At 35.8% G+C, this 21,106-nt stretch overlaps 1 protein-coding gene and 1 pseudogene across 2 annotated transcripts in view; one reads left to right on the forward strand and one right to left on the reverse strand.

The window, feature by feature from the left end:
- UBE3D (ubiquitin protein ligase E3D) overlaps positions 1 to 21,106 on the reverse strand; it is a 239,155-nt gene that overhangs the window by 12,650 nt on the left and 205,399 nt on the right. The window lies entirely within an intron of this gene.
- LOC125938660 (heterogeneous nuclear ribonucleoprotein A1-like) lies at positions 12,177 to 13,893 on the forward strand (annotated as a pseudogene).

Raw genomic sequence — 21,106 nt, forward strand, 5'->3', positions numbered from 1 at the left:
GCCTGGAGCCTGTTTCCGATTCTGTGTCTCCCTCTCTCTCTGCCCCTCCCCCGTTCATGCTCTGTCTCTCTCTGTCCCAAAAATAAATTAAAAACGTTGAAAAAAAAAATTAAAAAAAAAAAAAAAGAACAGAAATATTTGAATTTGTTCATTTCCAAAATATTTGTAAGCCTCTTGGTACTTGTATCACGTGTCTAGCAAATATCCTTCTACCCATCGAAATCAGTACATGATTTTGTACAGGATCACACATACATGAAAGATCTATAGCCAATGAAATAATTTAAGAGTTAGAGACAAAATGACTAGAATCTAGTCTACCACCCTCATCTTGCAATTAAAGAAACTGGATCCTGTAGGGTAAGCTCAAAATTTCCTTCCAGCACTGAAACTGTGACTTCATAATATGGCAGAGGCAATTAGTGTCCTCCCTTACCCCTTCATCAGTCAAGGTTCCCACACTTGCCCACTGCTTCCCACAGCAAGCACCTGTGCCTCTCCACCTGCCAGAGGGAGAGCTCAGCCTATGCACCGGGTGGAGGAAGGTGCTGGGAGATAACGCCTCCAGACCAGCTCTGTCAATAACACGAAGAGGTTAGATTATCAGCCAGCTTTGTGTCCCCAAGTGGGACAGCTCTAAGGTGTGCAGTACACCATGTCCCAAATGTGGGAACCTGCCTGCCAACACACCCTGTGTTGGCTTCCCTGTCCTGCTTGGCACTCCAGTCTTGTCTCAGCATGTGCTTCTGGGGCTTACACCCAAGTCCTACAACTATGGCTGTTTGGTTTTGATCGTAAAAGGACAAATATATTGGATTATGTCATGGGAACCTAGAGGAAGAAGTAAACAGTTCTGTCTCAAACAGCGTGAGAGGTGTTCATCTGGTTGTTACAAGGGCCAAGTGTTCAGAATCTTTGTCTCAATTTACACTAGGGAGTTAATAAGAATTGAATAAGAATACATATCAGGGCACCTGGGTGGCTCAGTCGGTTAAGCGTCCGACTTCGGCTCAGGTCATGATCTCGCGGTCCGTGAGTTCGAGCCCCGCTTCCGGCTCTGTGCTGACCGCTCAGAGCCTGGAGCCTGTTTAAGATTCTGTGTCTCTCTCTCTCTCTGACCCTCCCCCGTTCACGCTCTGTCTCTCTCTGTCTCAAAACTAAATAAACGTTAAAAAATTAAAAAAAAAAAAAAGAATACATATCAGGTTCAAAACTGATCTAACAAGCAATTTTGAGGTAAAACTAAAAAAGTAACCATATTTCCTCAAAAAACTAAAAGTAGCATTTGGGATATTTGATGTATGAGAGCAAAGCATAAGAATTCTGCAGGTCTCTTATTCGGTCCAAATAAACCTGGTCTAAATAAGCTCTTATTCAGTCTAATAAGCTACACTGGTTCACCGTATTTCGGCTTTACTTTAACCAAGACCCTTTTACGCCTACATTTCATTTAATTTATATTGAAGTAACCCTAGAAATACTTGCTGTAAAACTTTGCTTTTTACTTTTTGTTCTTACTAAACTGCTATCTGATAACACTTTAGTTTCTATAACAATGCACAGTTTTTATTAAATAGGTTTTGCTGAGAATTTACAGGTTTTCAAAACAAAGGCTTTTCTCTCTCCCTTTCTTATATTGATGGATATGTAAAGACATGAAACGATGACTTAAAATTTGAGACTTCACTCCACTGAGTCTGAGGTCACTAAAAAGATGAATTTAGGATGAAAAATGTGGTAATATGGTGTACTGGTACAGCTTTCTGCCAAGGAAAGATAGTACATATCTTAAAAATAGTTATTCCTGCAGCCACACTGACAGAAAAAAAAAAATCACTGTTTTCCAGGACAAACCAAGACAATAAGATTGCATGTGAGCAAGTGAATCACCTGAGATCACTCAGTAAGCCAAAGATATGAGCGGGAATGGGCTGCAGGACCCTAATTCTAGATCATGCTGTCCAAATAATCTTACTGCCAGGCTGAGGTAGATTTACCCTAAATCCCATGAAGCCTTAATACATATGCATACAATATTTCCAGAGCCCTGGGTGGCCCTCTCACATGATCTCACATGGTCTTATGGTTTTGTGAAATTTGCAAAAGCACAATTATTTTAACTGTAATTAATTAAAATCTATCCCCGAAAGACGACCTCTCCAAATGTTATAAGCTTCAGATTCTACAAAATCTGAAGCCTTTCTTTTGCAGGGTCTGCATGAACATTCCCTGTGTTTCTCAACCAAACGCTTACCCTTACAACTCAAAAACCCACCAAGTGTTCTCTTCCCAGGGAGACTTTGTATTCAACATTAGCTCGGGCCTCACAGCACCTCTCTAAGTAACAACTTCATTAATCCATGGACTTCCAGAAAATATTTCACAAGGACTCTGAACCTTTGTGAGAAACCTAGGAAGCTTTAGTGCATCAGTGAGCAGTTAACATCTGCAGGTTCCTACTGAGATCTAACGTGTCAATTAGTGGTAACAAGGATTCTTTTTTTTTTTTTTTCTAACCAGGATCCTTTGCAGTGGGCTTTCATAGAAAACAAGCATATGCTGATGTTTTGAATTAAAAATATAGACATGAAGAATGTCCACACAGCATTCTCTTTCTTTGGTCCAAATAATTCCTACAACATTTTGCCTCCAAAAGTGATTATGGGACTCATGGCAACACTGAATCCCTAAAGAAAATATTTCTTTATAAGAAACCACAACTTCTTGAATGCCTTTATATTCTGGACTCCTAGTCATGTTACTCTTTTTATTTGGGGTTTTTGTGAGCTCCTGAAGCTCATTCTTCATTCTTTACCACCAAACCCCAGCCAAAATACTAGCTAAAAAGAGATGAACCTTAACATAATGGCAGGACACCCTAGTGTTACCATCCTTCTAGGCTGTAGAATAGACCTAGAGAGGAGCTGGCAATTCTCCCTTCTCTCCCACTCTTATTATTGTAACTGATGTTACTAAGTGTGCCTGAACTGGTTTCATTAACAATAATAATAGGTAACATTATTGAGGTCAGACTATATGCCAGACACTCCACTGAGCACTTTACATGCACTATCTCATTTAAGCAACCCAATCACTATAAAAGGTAGATATTCTTTAATGTCCACATTTTACAGATAAGGAAACTGAAACACAGCGAGGTTAAGTAATTCTCTGCTCAGAGTTCACAAGGCTAAAATCAAGGTGTTGGCCAGGCTGAGGTCTCCTCTTGAGGGTCTGGGAAATAAATCCACTTCTAGAATCATTCTTGTAGTTGGCAGAATTCAACTCCTTGCCATTATAGGTCCAAGGTCCCTGTTCCTTGCTGGCTGTTAGCTTTGGGCCTCTCTTAGATTCTAGAGGCTAAGAACATTCCTTGCCACATGGCCTTCTTCATCTTCAAGTTGGCAATGGTGTGTTTAATACCTCTTATACTTCAGATCTCTGACATCACCATCTCTGAGCCCAAGACCCAGATTTAAAGGGTGTGTGTGAATAGATCAGGCCCACCTAGATGGTCTCCCTTATCTTAACATCAACTGATTTGGGGACCTGAGTTATATCTGTAAAAGCAACATCTAAACAAGTGCTTTCACACACATCTAAACAAGTGCTTTACAGAATAACTGTAAAAGGGTATTTTATACAATAAGGGCTAGAAATTTTCAGAACCATCTTAAAATTCTACCTACCACAGGCATACAGCTAAGGTTAGGCCAGTCAGAGTTCTCTAAACAAGGAAGCATCTCTTTTCTCAGGCCTCACTAACTGTATATACAACATATGCCTAGAGCTGCAAAATGGAGAGAGTGTGCCTGCAAATGAAGCCAAAGTAGAGGAAAGAAAAAGCTGAAAGGGAGAGGTCGCTGATAACATTATTTGAATATCTGGAAACAGATATCTGCTAACTTGTATTACCATCTGTTACTTGCAACCAAAGACTTCTGACCAACACAACTAAGTCTTTCTTACTCCAAAGCCCAAGCTCTTAACTATGAAATTTTATATTTTTTATGTTAATAGAGGCACAATATAAAAAGATGTAAACTGTGACATCAATAACAAAGTGTGTGTCAGGGGGAGAAGTAAAAGTGTAGAGTTTTTGTATGTGGTTGAGATTAGGTTTTCATTAGTTTAAAACAGACTATTAAAACTATAAGATGTTTTATGGAAGCCTCATGGTAATCACAAAGAAAATACCTATAGAAGCCACACAAAAGATAAAGGAATCAAATAACATCACTACAAAAATTAACAAAACACAAAGGAAGACAGAAAGAGAGGAAAAGAGAAACAAAAGAACTGTAAGACAGAAAGAAAGTGGCAATTTTAATTCCTTCCCTATCAATATTTACTTTAAACATAAACTGATTAAACTCCCCACGGAAAAGATATAGAATAGCTGAATGGATAAAATATAAGACCCAACTATATGCTAAATAAAAGACTCACTTTAGGGGTACCTGGTTGGCTCAGTCCATTAAGCTTCCTACTCTTGATTTTGGCTCAGGTCATGATCTCATGGTTTGTGGGATCAAGCCCCCCACCAGGCTCTGCACTGAGAGTGTGGTGCCTGCTTGGGATTCTCTTATACTCTCTCTCTCCGCCCACCCCCATCCCACGGAGTATGCATTCTCTCTCTCCCTTTTTTGAGAGAGAGAGAGAGAGAGAGACTCACTTTAGATTTAAAGACACATTGGCTGAAGATAAAGGGATAGAAAAAGCTCTTCCATACAAATGGTAAACAAAAGAGAGCAGACATGGCTATATTTATAGCAGACAAAATATACTTTAAGTCAAAAATGGTCACAAGAGATAAAGAAGGACATTATATAATGACAAAAGGATCAATTTACCAGGAAGATATAATAATTACATACATACCCAACATCAGAGCATTCAAATATATAAAGCAAACAATAATAGAACTGAAGAGAGAAACAGTGATACCGTAATAGTAGGAGACTATAATACCCCACTTTCAGCAGTGTATAAAACATTCAGAAAGGAAATCAGTAGGGAAATAGTCTTGAGCAACACTATACACCTAATGGACCTAATAGACATATACAGACTATTCTACCCAATGGCAGAAGAATACACATTTTTCTCAAGCACACACAGAACGCTCTTCAGGATAGATCCCAGATTAGGCTACAAAACAAGACTAAACAAATTCAAGGTTGAAATCATACCACATATCTTTTCTGGCCATGACGGTATGAAGCTAAAGTCGGGAGGATAATTGGCAAATTCAGAAATATTGGAAATTACACATATCCTGGAAAAAGAGGGATGGATACAAGAAGAAATCAAAGGGAAAATCAGAAAGTATCTTGAAACAAATAAAAATGAAAACCCCACACACAGAAGGTATTCCAACTTTCTACCCAGTTTCAACTAAGCCTCCTCCCCACTGCTTCATTAATAACCAACAAACCTCATTCTTCTGATGCCCCCTTCCACAAGCAACCCTCAGGTCTTGTTCAAGGCAAAGTGCCATGTTTATTGTCATATTTATGTATTTCTTACCCATTCAACATGTATAGAATTGTGCTACCATCTTTGTTGAATGTCTATCCTTTTAAAAAAAAATGTCACTGATGGGAGGGGAAAAAAATGAAAACCCAGCATATCAAAATTTATAGGATACAGCAAAAGCAGTACCAAAAGGAAAGTTTATAGCAATAAATGTTTATACTTAAAAAAGAGAAAAATTTCAAATAAACAACCTAACTTTATACCTCAAGGAGTTAGAAAAAGGAAAACAAACTAATCCCAAAGTTAGCAGGAGGAAGTAAATAATAGAGATTAGAGTAGACATTAAATAGAGACTAGAAAAATAATAGAAAAAAATCAGTAAAATTAAGAGCTGGTATCCTCAAAAGGTGAACAAGATTAACAAACCTTTAGCTAAACTAAAGAAAAAAAAAAGACTCAAATAAATAAAATCAGAAACGAATAAGGAGTCATTATTACTAATGCCAGAGACATACAAAGGATCAAAAAAAAACTGGTAAGAATAATTACATGCCAACAAAATGGGTGATCTAGAAGAAGGGGATAAATTTCTAGAAACATCTGACTTACCAAGACTGAATCATGAAGAAATAGAAAATCTGAACAGGCAATCACTAGTAAAGAGATGGAATCAATAATCAAATATTTCCAACAAGAAAAGCCCAAGACGACATAGCTACACAGGTAAATCTACCAAACATTTAAAGAATAATTAACACCAACCATTTTCAAACCCTTCCAAAATATTAAAGAATAAGGAATATTCTAAACTCTCTTTACAAGGCCAGCATTATCCAGATACCAAAGCCATACCAGGATGTCACAGGCAAAGAAAATTACAGTGCAATATCCCTGATGAACATATATGCAAAAATCCCCAATAAAATGCTAGTAAAACAAATTCAACAACATATTAAATGGGCCATTCACAACAACCAAGTGAGATTTATGCTTGGGGTGCAAGGATAGTTCAAATATGCAGAGAAATAAATGTGATATACCACAGTAACAAAATGAAGGATAAAAAGTATATTATTATCTCAAAAGGTACAGAAAGAGCATCCAACTAAATTCAGTATCTATTCATGATCAAAACTCAACAAATTAAGTACAGAGGGAATGTACTTCAACATAATAAAGACCATATATGACCAAGCTCACAGCCAACATTGTACTTACCAGTAAAAATCTGAAAACTATTCATCTAAGATCAGGAACAATATAAGGATGCCCTCTCTTTCCAATTATAGTATTGGAAGTCCTAGCCAGAGAAATTATTTAAGAAAAACAGGTAAAAGTTATCCAAAATGGAAAGGAAAAAGTAAAATTATCTTTGTTTGTAGATGATATGATCTTATATCCAGAAGACCTGAAAGTTTCCAACACACACACACACAAATTCTTAGAACTAAGAGACAAATTCAGTAAAGTTGCAGGTTACAAATCAACATACAAAAATCAGTTGTGTTTCTATATACTAACAACAAACTACCTGAAAAGGAAATTGTAAAGCAATCCCATTTACAATCACATCAAAAAGACTAAAATACTTAGAAATGAACTTAACCAAGATTATGAAAGACTTGTACACTAAAACCAACAAAACACTGATGAAAGAAATTAAAGAAGACACAAATATATGAAAATATATCTGTGTTCATATAAGACTTAATATTGTAAAATTTCCATATTACCCAAGGAAATCTACATTTTCAATGCTATCTGCATCAAAATCCCAAAGATATTTTTTAAGTTTTTATTTAAGTTCCAGTTAGTTAACCTACAGTGTAATATTAGTTTCAGTTGTACAATATAGTGATTCAACACTTACAAACAACACCTGGGCTCATCACAAGGGCACTTCTTATTCCCTATCACCTATTTAACCCATCCCCTTACCCATATCCATTCTGGTAACCATCAGTTGGTTCTCTATAGTTAAGAGTCTCTTTCTTGGTTTGCCTTTCTCTCTCTCTCTCTTTGCCTTTGCTCATTTTTTTTCTTAAATGCCACATGAGTGAAATCATATGGTATTTGTCTTTCTCCTGCTGACCAAAGGTGCTTCTCAAGGAAAAAAAAATAGGAAATTTATTCCAAACCATAAAAGTCATATAAAATAGCCAAAGTCATCTTGAGAAAGAGAAATAAAACAAGGGCATCACACAGGCATTAGATATCCTGATTTTAAAATATATTATAAACCTACAGTACTTAAAACAGTATAGTATAAAGGCAGACATATAGACCAGAGGAACAGAATAGAAAATTCAGAAATAAACCCATGCATAAATGGTCTATTGATTTCTGATAAGACTACCAAGAATACACAATGGAGAAAGGATAGTCTCCCTTCCTTGGTGTTGCGAAAACTAGATACACACATGCAAAAGAATGAAATGAGATTCTTAACTTACACCATACATACATAAAGACGAACTCAAAAAGGATTAAAGACAAACATAACACCTGAAACCGTAAAACTTCTAGAAGAACACGCAGGAGAAAAACTTCTTGACATTGGTCTTTGCAATGACATTTTGGTTATGACACCAAATTCACAGGCAACAAAGACAAAAATAGACAAAAAAATCACAGACAACAAAGACAAAAAGTGGCACTACATCAAACTGAAAATCTTCTGCACAGAAAAGGAAACAGCAGAGTGAAAAAATCAATCCACAGAATGGGGAAAAAATTTGCAAATCATATATCTGATAAGGTGTTAATATCAAAATATATAACATATATTGAGTTATATATATATATATATATATATATGTATATAATATACATTGAGTTGTAGGCACAACTCAATACCAAAATCACAAATAACCTGCTTTTAAAATGGGTAGTAGGTCTGAACAGACATTTCTCCAAAGAAGGCATACAAATGGCCAACAGATAAGTTAAAAGATGCCCAGCATACTAATCATTAGGTAACGTAAATCAAAACCACAATGAACTATCCCTCATACCTGTTAGGGTCAAAGAGACAGGAGATGATAATTATTGGTAATGATATGGAGAAATTAGAACCCTTGTGTATTATTGGTGGGAATGTAAAATGGTGCAGCTTCTATGGAAAATAGTATGGAGGTTCCTCCAAAATTTAATAATAGAACTATTATATCATCCAGCAATACACTTTTGGGTATAACCCAACAGATTTGAAATCAGGATCTCAAAGAGATATCTGCACTCACGTGTTTATTTCAGCATTATTCACAATACCCAAGATAAGGAAACAACTCAAATATCCATTAATAGATGAGTGGATTAAGAAAAAATGTGCCTAAATACAATGAGATATTATTCAACCTTTAAGAAGAAGGAAATCCTGCCATATGCGACAACATGACTGAAACCAGAGGACACTGTTAAAATTAAATACAAAATGGAGAGGGGACTTGAAAATTCCCTGAGCAGAAAAAAACATTTAAGCTATATAAATGAAATTTAATTTAGCTTATTCTGCAAAACAAGCTGAAATTTACCATGGGTTGATTCTTACAAATGCCTCTAATAAAAGAAACAAGTCATTTTCCTAAAAATTGTGTAAGATAATCACTTGTAACCCATTCCCTGCCTTCTAGAAACCCTCAATGCAATAACAAATCATTGTAAAGGTTAAACAACTTCTTCATTTTCACTTTATAAACTGTCATGTAATGTCATGCCCCTGAGCTTCACATCGTCTTTGAATTTAAAGGCTTCCAGTTCAAGAACTGTTCTTATATCTACAATAAACTCTTACTAAGTACCACTTATTGATTCAGTGGTTTTAATATTGCTATTTCTGGATTGTTGACAACATTATGCTAAGTGAAATAAGCCAATCACAGAAGGACAAATACTGCATGATTCCACTTATATGAGATATCTAAAATAGCTAAAATAATAGCAGAGAATAGATTGGTTGCCAGAGGCTGGGAGTTGGGGGATATGAGGAGTGTCGTTTAATGGCATAAAGTTTCAGTTATGCAAGATCAATAAGTTCTAGAAATCTCCCGTAAAACAATGCCAATAGTTAACAATATTATATTGTATACCTAAAAAGGTGTCAAGGTCAATCCCATGTTTTTGTCACACAGACAGACACAAAAAAGTGTTCCTACCACAAAAAAAGGGGGGACACAAGGGAATTTTTGGAGGTGATGGATATGCCTATTACCTTGACTGTGTAATGGTTTCATGGGTGTACGTAGTATGTCCAAACTCCAAATTGTAATTATTAAACATGTATGGTTTTTAAATATCAATTATACTTCAATAAAGGTGTTTTTTAAAAAAATTGCTTATGGAGTATTTTCCCCACCGACTTCCATAATAAATCCTGAGGTACATCTATGAATATAAATGCAGTAGAAAAGGGTGACACTGACAGAGCTTAAAGAATGTTTATTCTTCTTAAGCAGTGTCCTATCTTCAGAGATTCTGATTTCATTGCTCTGCAGTGTAGTCCAAGCATCAGGATTTTTAGAAACTCCCAGGTGATTGCAAAGTGAAGCCAGGTTGAAATCATCCGATGCACAATAGTGCTTTTCCAACATAAATAAATATATACATCCCCTGGGGATCTTGTTAAAATGCAGATTCTGATTCAGGAGGTCCAAGGTGGAGCCCAGGAGTATATATTTCTAAAATGCTTCAAGGGATGATGGAGATGCTGGTCTGTGCCTCACTCTTGGACCAACAAGTCTGTCGTATGTAGCAATGTTTAAGGGTGGCATTAATTGAATCAGAAAAACAAAAAGGGCAATTTGGATACAAAAAACATGGCACCTATACAAAACATAAAGAGTGCTTCTTCAGCTTTGGCTACTGTGGGGTCACCTTGCAGGGAAATCCTTGAGTGGGACTCCATCTTCCTTGTTCTGTTTCCATAAACTCATCAGGTAACCAGAATATCATTGATCTATTGTAGTGATCCAAACCAATCATTGTTGAGATGGGGAGAGAACAGTTTCCCTTTATGAGTAGAGACAATCTGGAGTGGGAAGGATGCATTCATCTTTTTTCTGTATTGCCCCAGTCTGTGACAAGCTGTAAACAGGGGAACTCATTCGGCATATTTTCCCTGCAGCCATTTGTCAGGTGTCATAATTCTATGAAAAAAAAGCCCTTGGGAAATTATAATAAATGTATTCCTTACTATTGAATTTCTATTTATGCTGATATTTCTTAAGAGTCTCAGATTTTATCTGTATGGCAACATTATTTTAATAGTAATATCATTAAACTTTATGGAGAATTCTTCTTTGATACACAAACACAAAGTATTTTTGGTAAAATAAAACAAGTACAATATTTCAGGATTTCCATCTCCCATAAATATTTGTACCTAGAAATAACCAGAAAAGACATATTTTTCACAGTTACAACACTATTAAAGTTTTTTACTTCTATTTGTTCACATCATAGAAATATGAGTGCTGGTTTTCATTTCCATATTAGTAAATAGAAGATGCATAAATGAAAAGACTTAAATGTGACCTCAGGGTTTTTTCTTTTTCCTAGACCATGGTTCCCAAACTTTTTTGTTCCAGGACTCCTTTCATCCTTAAAAATTATTGAGTATACAAATTGCTTTTGTTTGTGTCCATCCTATTGATATTTACTCATTTAGAAACTAAAACTGAGAAAATTTTTATACGTTTAACTCATTTTAAAATAATAATAATAGTATATGTATTACATTTCACTATAAATAATGTATTTTTAGGAAAAGTAAGTAAATTTTCCAAAATAAAAAATATGTGTAAAAAAGAATATCATTTTTTTTTTTACATTTTAAAAAATCTCTTTGAGTCTGTCTTCCTCGAAGACAGAGAGATTCCCATATCTGCTTCAGCATTCAATTTATTTTGATATAAAGAAAATATAGCATCTCAAGATCTATAATCTGTAAAGGAAAGGGAATTTTAATGTTCAGATAATTGTGGATATCCTTCTTTGATACTACACCAACACTCAACAAGTGGTCATTTCTGAAAGGTTAATTACAATATGGAATCAGAAGACATATCAATAAACTTTTATTCTGTGTTACATTAAAATCTACTTGTCTAGCTTGCTCTTTCAATGGATCTTTTACCCATGCATGATCTTATGACATTTGGAGCATGTTGATTCACTGCATTATGGAGATCTTCCAAATGTTGACATATTTCATTATACCATATCAAAAAATACATCCATTGGGGCCCCTGGGTGGTGCAGTCGGTTGAGCGTCCGACTTCAGCTCAGGTCACGATCTCGTGGTCCGTGAGTTCAAGCCCCGCGTCAGGCTCTGGGCTGATGGCTCAGAGCCTGGAGCCTGCTTCCGATTCTGTGTCTCCTTCTCTCTCTGCCCCTCCCCCCTTCATGCTCTGTCTCTCTCTGTCTCAAAAATAAATAAACGTCAAAAAAAAAATTAAAAAAAAATATATCCATTAATATCATCGCCAATTTGATCAGCAAGGTTTTCACATACTGGAAAGCAATCAAGCATAGTAGCTGATTCAAAATTCAATTTTCTCTTGAAAACTCAAACTTTATCATTAAAAACAAATGCTGTCAGTTGTTTTCCTTGTAGTGACAGAAATAAATCATACACTTTTTAAAAAGATGTCAGCTACTTTCTGCCCATGGACACCACTGAGTAAGCATCATGAAAGTCTCCCTCCCACCGTGGTCATGTCTAAGTCAGAGTCTCCCAAAGAGCCTGAACAGCTGCGGAAGCTTTTCATTGGAGGTTTGAGCTTTGAAACAACCAATGAGAGTCTGAGGAGCCATTTAGAGCAATGGGGAATGCTTACGGACTGTGTGGTAATGAGAGATCCAAACACCAAGCGCTCCAGAGGCTTTGGGTTTGTCACCTATGTCACTGAGGAAGAGGTGGATGCAGCCATGAATGCAAGGCCACACAAGGTGGATGGAAGAGTCGTAGAACCAAAGAGGGCTGTCTCGAGAGAAGATTCTCAAAGACCTGGTGCCCACTTAACTGTGAAAAAGATTTTTGTCAGTGGCATTAAAGAAGACACTGAAGAACATCATCTAAGAGATTATTTTGAACAGTATGGGAAAATTGAAGTGATTGAAATCATGACAGACCAAGGCAATGGCAAAAAGAGAGGTTTTGCCTTTGTAACATTTGATGACCATGACTCTGCAGACAAGATTGTCATTCAAAAATACCATACTGTGAATGGCCACAACTGTGAAGTAAGGGAAGCTTTATCTAAGCAAGAGATGGCTAGTGCCTCTTCCAGCCAAAGAGGTCAAAGTGGTCCTTGGAACTTCAGTGATGGTCCCGGAGGTGGTTTTGGTGGGAATGACAACTTTGGCCATGAAGGAAACTTCAGTGGATGAGGTGGCCTTGGTGGCAGTCAAGGTGGTGATGGGTATAGTGGCAGTGGGGATGGTTATAAAGGATTTGGTAATGATGGAGGCAATTCTGGAGGTGGTGGAAGCTATAATGATTTTGGCAATTACAACAGTCAGTCTTCAAATTTTGGACCCATGAAAAGGAGGAAATTTTGGAGGCAGAAGCTCTGGCCCCTATGGTGGTGGAGGTCAATATTTTGCCAAACCACGAAACCAAGGTGGCTATGGCAGTTCCAGCAGCAGCAGTAGCTATGGCAGTGGCAGAAGATTTTAATTACTGCCAGGAAACAAAGATTAGTAGGAAAGAAGAGCCAGAGAAGTGACAGGGAAGCTACAGGTTACAACAGATCTGTGAACTCAGCCAAGCACAGTGGTGGCAGGGCCTAGCTGCTACAAAGAAGACATGTTTTAGACAATACTCATGTGTATGGGCAAAAAACTCGAGGACTGTATTTGTGACTAATTGTATAACAGGTTATTTTAGTTTTTGTTCTGAGGAAAGTGTAAAGCACTCCAACAAAGGGTTTTAATTTAGATTTTTTTTTTGCACCCATGCTGTTGATTGCTAAATGTAATAGTCTGATCATGACACTGAATAAATGTGTCTTTTTTTAAATGTGCTGTGTAAAGTTGGTCTCCTCTGAAGCCATCTTAGTAAACTACCCCAACAGTGTGAAGTTAGATCCTTCAGGGTGATGCCAGGTTCCATTTGAAATTTATGTGCAACCTGCTTGGGCACAGAAGCCATTGTCTCCATAAACATTGGTGTGGTTGAACTGACAGTTAATGTGTTGTGACCTGGAGGTCACCATTAAAAGGGTCACCCAAGCAAAGTCCTCAAATTTATTTGGTTATTAATATGATTGTTGGCAAATCCTATGCAATATATCTAAATTGAATTATGGTATCAGATAAAATTATAGATGGGATTAAAGCTTGTGTATCATCCATTATCATGTGTAATCAATAGATGATTTAATATTCTCTTGAAAAAAAAAAGATGCCAGCTAAATATTCATGTCTCAATACAAATTGTCAGTCATTCTTTCAAGTGAAAAGGAAACTTTTCCTGGTATTCCAAGAAAAACATGGCTTGTTTACCTACAACTCAAACAAATCTAGAAATACTTTTCTTCAAGATAACCATCCTACTTCACATGCAGTAGAAATGTTTTGTGCACAATTGCCATTTATCTACCTAGATTACTAAAAATAATGTGCTCAATAGCCAAGACTTAATAACTTTAATAATTTTTACTGCTCCATTGAGGACATTACTAAGTAAAACTAGCTTTTGTTTGTCTGCTTTTAGGGGTTTGTTTGTTTAATTTTTTATCTGAGTATAGTTGACACATAATGTTACATTAGTTTCAGCCATACAACTTAGTGATTTGACAAGTTTAGACATCATGGTATGCTCACCACAGTATAGGTACCATGTGTCCCATTACATCACTATTACAATATCATTGACTGTATTCCCTATATGGTGCTTTTTATTCCCATGACTTATTCATTTCATAGAAAGTCTATATCTCCATCTCCCCCTCCCCCCCCCCCATTTTGTCCAATCTTCAACTCCCTCCCCTCTGGGAACCATCAGTTTGTTCTCTGTATTTATAGGCCTAATTCTGCTTTCAGTTTATTTATTCTTTTTTTTTTAATTTTTTTAATGTTTTTATTTATTTTTGAGACAGAGAGAGACAGAGCATGAGCAGGGGAGGGGCAGAGAGAGAGGGAGACACAGAATCTGAAACAGGCTCCAGGCTGTCAGCACAGAGCCTGATGCGGGGCTCGAACCCATGAATCGCGAGGTCATGACCTGAGCCAAAGTCAGACGCCCAACCGACTGAGCCACCCAGGCGCCCCTATTCATTTTTTTTAGATTCCACTTATGAGTAGAATCATATGGTATTTGTCGTTCTCAGTCTGACTTATTTCACTTAGCATAATACATAGTACTGAAAGTCCTAGCCACAGTAATCAGACAAGAAAAGGAAATAAGAGGCATCCATATTGGTAAAGAAGTTAAACTGTCACTATATGCAGATAATATGATACTATATACAGAAAATCCTAAAGACTCTACCAAAAACTACTAGAAGTAATGATGAATTCAGTAAAATGGCAGGATACAAATTAATACCCAGAAACCAGTAGCATTTCGATACTCTAATAATGAAGTAGCAGAAAGAGAAATTTAAAAAAACCACATCATTTACAATTGTACCAAAAAGAATAAAATATCTAGGAATAAACTGAGCCAAAAAGGTGAAAGACCTGTACTACAAAAATGATAAAACACTGATGAAAGAATTTGAAGATGACAGAAACCAACTGGAAAGATATCCCATGCTCATGTAATAGAAGAGTTAATATTGTTAAAACGTCCTTATAACAATATAAGCAACAAACGTTGCTTATAAAGCAACCTACAGATTCAATGCAATCCTATACTATACTATACTAACAGTATTTTTCAGACAATTAGAAAAAATAATCCTAAAATTTGTATGGAACCACAAAAGACCCTGAATAACCAAAGCAATCCTGAAAAGAACAAAGCAGGATATATCACAATCACAGATTTCAAGATATACTACAAAGCTGTGGTAATCAAAACGGTAGGGTATTTGCACAAAAATAGACACATAGATCAATAGGATAGACTAGAGATCCCAGAAATAAACCCATGATTATATAGTCAATTGATCTATGACAAAGAAGGCAAAAATATACAATGGGGAAAAGACAGTTTTTTTAACAAATGGTTTTGGGAAAATGGGACAGCTACATGTAAAAGAGTGAAACTGGACCACTTTCTAACACCATACACAAAAACAGACTCAAAATGGATTAAGGACCTAAACATGAGACCTGAAACCATAAAAATCCTAGAAATTACAGGCAGTCATTTCCTTGACATCAGCCATAGCAACATTTTTCTAGATATGTCTCCTTTAACAAGGGAAACAAAAGCAAAAATAAACTCTTGGGACTACGTCAAACTAAAAACCTTCTTTGCAACAAAAGAAACCATTAATAATAATAAAAAAAGACAACCTACTGAATGTGGTAAGATATTTGCAAATGATATATCCAAAAAAGGGTTACTATCCAAAATAGATAAATAACTTCTAACTCAATACAAAAAAAACAACAACTCCTATTAGATAATGGGCAGAAGACCTGAACAGACATTTTTCCAAAAAAGGCATCCAGATGGCCAACAGACACATGAAAAAATGCTCAACATCGTTCATCATTAGGGAAATGCAAATCAAAATTACAATGAGGTATCAGGGGTTTTTTTATTTGTTTTTACTGAAAGTGTGTGGCAGTGAAGAATACAATGATGACTAGTACACTTTGGAGCCACTCTCCTGATTTGTGCTAAGGCACCAGCAATTGTACCCACCATTGATTTTGTACTGTCATTACTTGACCACAGGAAGTATTTATTTAATTCTTGAAACTAAAACTGTCTTCTGCAATAGTGTTTTGTGGAACACATTTATAAAAAGTTGTGTTAAATGCCTCTTTAGTCCTTTCCTACTTCTAGACCTATGAAAGAGTTATATTATCCTTCAAATTGACATATATTTAGGGGTAGAAAAATTTTACCAATTTTCATTAGGCTTCAGTGTTCTTTCCTATAATTTACTAATCAAGTTTTGACTTCTATCTGTAATACCTAACACAATTACTGAAGCAGAGTATGTGTTTTGAAAATGTATGTTTCTTTATGCTTTATTATTTTTAAAAGAGGGTTTGAGGCTTACAAAACACATACATGACAAATGTATTTTTAAAAATCTGATCAAAGAAAAAAGTGCAGCATGAACAATTATTAAAAGTGGGTTGAAAATTTGATTCAGAGTGAGATAAAATCTCACTCAGTTAGAAAAGCCACATTATGAACTTAAGTTTCATAAGAATTGGGCAGAAGAGGGGCATCTGGGTGGCTCATTTAAGCGTCAGATTCTTAGCTTCAGCTCAGGTCATGATCTCAATATAGGAGATCAAGTCCCATGTGCTGACAGCATGGAGCCTGCTTTGGATTCTCTCTCTCTCTCCCTCTCTCTCTGCCACTCCCCTGATCATGCACATGTGCTCTCTCTCATTCTCAAAATAAATAAATAAACTTAAAAAAAAAAGAATTGGGCAGGAGAGAATTCAGGGACATAGAAAGTGATCCCCATCACACTGAGAGGTGGGTTGAGATAGTTTAATAAATAACAGATGTAGATTTAATTTTTGGCTAGTAAAATATTACTTCTCTATAATTTTATTATTTCACATATAATTTTAATAAAATCCACTTTCTTAACTTTTTAATTTTTTAATTTTTATTTATTGTTGAGAGAGAGAGAGACAGAGATAGTGAGCAGGAGAGGAGCAGAGAGAGAGGGAGACACAGAATCTGAAGCAGCTTCCAAGCTCCAAGCTGTCAGCAAAGAGCTCAACACGGGGCTTGAACTCACAAACCATGAGATCATGACTTGAGCTGAAGTCAGGTGCTTAACCAACTAAGTCACCCAGGTGCCCCTAAAATCTACTTTAAAAAAAAAAACTACTTCTGATTATAGCTGAGAGAATTCAAGTTGTTCAAGAAGTATCCAAAGAATTATCTGTCTCATTTATTGAGCAAATTAAAAATCCCCTCACCATAAAAACTCCAGAATCACAACAGCAGCACATGCCAATCACTCTGAAAGGATTAAAGCCTGTAAAGAGCCTAAATGTATTTATTAATCTATTCATTTATTCAGAAAATATGTATTCAGTATCCTGTATGTGTAAAACCACTGTGTATAAGGTATAAGCACCTAGATAAGACCTTCATATTTCCTTGGAGTCAGGTATCCAGTTGATATAACTCACACAGATAATTTTTTTCTAAGAACATAAATAATAATACTTAAGAAGTAGCTAAAGGCAGTCAACTTTGCACCATTCTGGCATCATCTTTGACCATTGTTTACAGGGCCTGGATCAGAGCTTATATTAAGTGGATGTGCCAATTTAGGTTTGTGTCTACACAGCACAAGGTGAAGTGGAGACTTAAAACATAAATGAATTTGAACTGGATTTGGGGGATAAATGAGTTATATGTGGTGGGAAAGAAGAAGAATATTATATGCTACAGCAAAAACATTATTACTGATGTAATCTTTATTGGAACTTTCAAAACTTTTTCTCCTGATTATTTCATTACATCAAGTAATTATTCTCATGTCTTGGAAATTCAGATTTACTCTATCTAATTACAGTGACTCAATTCAAGCTGCTCTCCACCAAAATATAGATGAAAGATAGATGATAGATGATAGATAGATAGATAGATGGTACAGAGATATTTTTTCCATTCTTTTCCTTTCACTCTAAATTCTATCTGTTCTCCAAAGTACAGTTCAAATCTCATGTTATACATGAAACATTGTCCAACATTCTACATCACCTGGTATTCTTATACCTCTCAATTCTTAAAGTACATGTAATATGTACATGATTAGTGAAAAAAATTATTCATGAGCTTTTGCTCTCAACTATTTTGTCATTCTATGATGTCAGATAAATGCACACTGATAATGTGCCTCAAAATGCCAAATTCTAGCTACTCAGTCCCTGACATAATACTAGATATCAACGTGATAGGGGCCCAATAAATACTTGTAGAATGTAATGGAATTTCACTGATCTGTGAAAAAAAAAAACACACACACCATTTAGCAATGATGAGACATTTCTGTTAATATCAAGAGTTAGCAGTCACCAAAGTGATCCTTAGAACCTCTGATCATTGAAACTCTTCTCCCAGCAGACTCTATGGGAATCCTCAAAAGGATGGCTTTCTCAAAATATTCTATGTGGACCTTCATAGTTTTTACTTTGTATTTTTATTAAGCAGACCCACTAGGCTTTCTTGTCCCATGAATGTCCTGTGTTTCGTTTTGCACAGTGTGGCATAATTGGGCAGATGATTGTGAGTAAAAAATGATTTTATTTCCTGTTATTTGGTTTGGGTAGCTAAGGAGCTCATACAAGAACATTATTATCATCCTTACTTACATAGCTCTTTCCAGTTTATAGTTTCAGAAGTAAATAAATGAAGATATGCCATTATTGTTATAGCATGTTTGGCAAGTTTTGTTTCCATGGATCTTAACATGATTTTGAGTTGCTTCTTTTATAACTAAAAGAATAACAATGTATATAGTGCCAGAAAACCAGTTATTTTATTAAGTCAATGAAGGACCCAGTTCATGTCATGAAAATCAGTACAGCATCTTGCTCACACAGGCAGGTGTCCAGATGGATTTAGTTTGGCCATGGAAAATCTGTTAGGTAGGTGCACATCATCAGAGTGACCAAAATCATCATGCTTTAACTGTGCCAGCCTATTGCTTCTTTCTTTTTCCTTTTCAAATTTTTATTTAAATTCTAATCAGTGTAATATGGTAACAGACAGTATAATATTGTTTCGAGAGTAGAACTCAGTGATTCATCACTTACGCACAATAATCACAAGTACACTCCTTAATACACATCACCCTTCTAGACCACCCCCACCCACCTTTCTACATCAATCCTCCATTTGTTCTCTGTCTTTAAGAGTCTTCCATGGTTTGTTTCTCTCTCTCTCTTTTTCCCTGTCCCATATGTTCATCTGTATTGTTTCTTAAATTCCACATACGAGTGAATCATATGTTATTTGTCTTTCTATGACTGACTTATTTTGCTTAGCATAATATACTGTAGCTCCAACCACATCACTGCAAATGCCAAGATTTCATTCTTTTTGACAGCTGAGTAATATTCCATTATATATATATATTAGTTCTATTCTAATTCTTCCTTAAGTTTTTATCTTAAAGGATAAAAGGGAAGAAATTTCTTTAAAGAACAAATGCATAGGCTTCATTTGGTATCCCATATGTCAATAGTCCCTTAGAACAATATATTTCAGCTAGCTTTTCCAAACAACCATCATTCAAAAGATTAACTTGGGTTAGACATTAGATAAATAATAGACCTGAAGATCCGGGAAGTGACATTTTCTCAAGCTTGAAACAATTTGAACAACAGGAATTGAATACCCCCTTTATAATAACCTTGAGAGTAACTGATCTAATTAAATCCTTCATATGGGGTGCCTGCGTGGCTCAGTCAGTTAAGCATCCAGCTCTTGATTTCAACTCAAGTCATGATCTCATGGTTCATAGCTTCAAGCCCTATGTAGGGCTCTGCACTGACAGCACTGGAGTCTGCTTGGGATTCTCTCTCCTTTTCTCTCTGCTCCTCCTTCATTTGTTCATGTATGTGTGTGCTCTCTCTCTCTCTTAAAAATAAACATTTTTAAAAAAATCCTTCATATTAAGCATCCTTATTGCATTTTTATGGTTAACACCTAAATTGTAATGGTTTCTTCATCATCATTGACATAGGATCAAACTGAAACCTAGGAGAAGTGCTGAATTAAAAAAAAAAATCTCCAACTCCATCAATTAACTGACCAAGGAGGATTTACAATAAAGAACCCTTAAGAATGTTCTTGCTTGTCCTGAGTAGCATTTTGAAAACTGGAAGGAATTACATATCCCCAAGATCCACCCAGAATACTTCAGGAATTACATTTTTTTTTATCACAAATGGGCCTCCAAAAAACACTGATGACAGAAGACTTGTAACATGGTATTTTGTGATTTGTATTGAACAATCTATTTAAACAGAGATTTAAATTTAGATATAATTAGAATTACTGGAATTCTACAACAATTTTAGAAATGCCACTACCACTTATGATATGATGTGTTCCAGACACTGAGCATATCCCCATAACTGCAAATCAGTGAAGTTAAATAATTTGCAGCAGTCATACAGACAACAGAGCAGTAATGTGAGAGTTATCAAGTTTCCTAGCACTAAGTTCTAAGGATATGTCATTGTGTCCATGGTTAGAGATGGGGCATTGAACACAATTTCTTCCATGCACAGCTTTATAAAAGACGTACAAATATTCTTTGTGTGACCATTACTAAGATCAGTACTCAAAAAATGTTGAGAATATAATGTTAAATTACTATCCTATGAAGGAATTTCTATGGTACATAATTTTTTAGTGATCTAGTATAATACAAGTATAAATCTTGGAGTATATAGAAGTATTTGCTTGAAATGTCTCTTAGATGGACCATTCACACTGACTTTGAAATATTAACTG

The sequence above is a fragment of the Panthera uncia genome (genome assembly GCF_023721935.1).
Source record: "Panthera uncia isolate 11264 chromosome B2 unlocalized genomic scaffold, Puncia_PCG_1.0 HiC_scaffold_24, whole genome shotgun sequence".
Taxonomy (NCBI): Eukaryota; Metazoa; Chordata; class Mammalia; order Carnivora; family Felidae; genus Panthera; species Panthera uncia.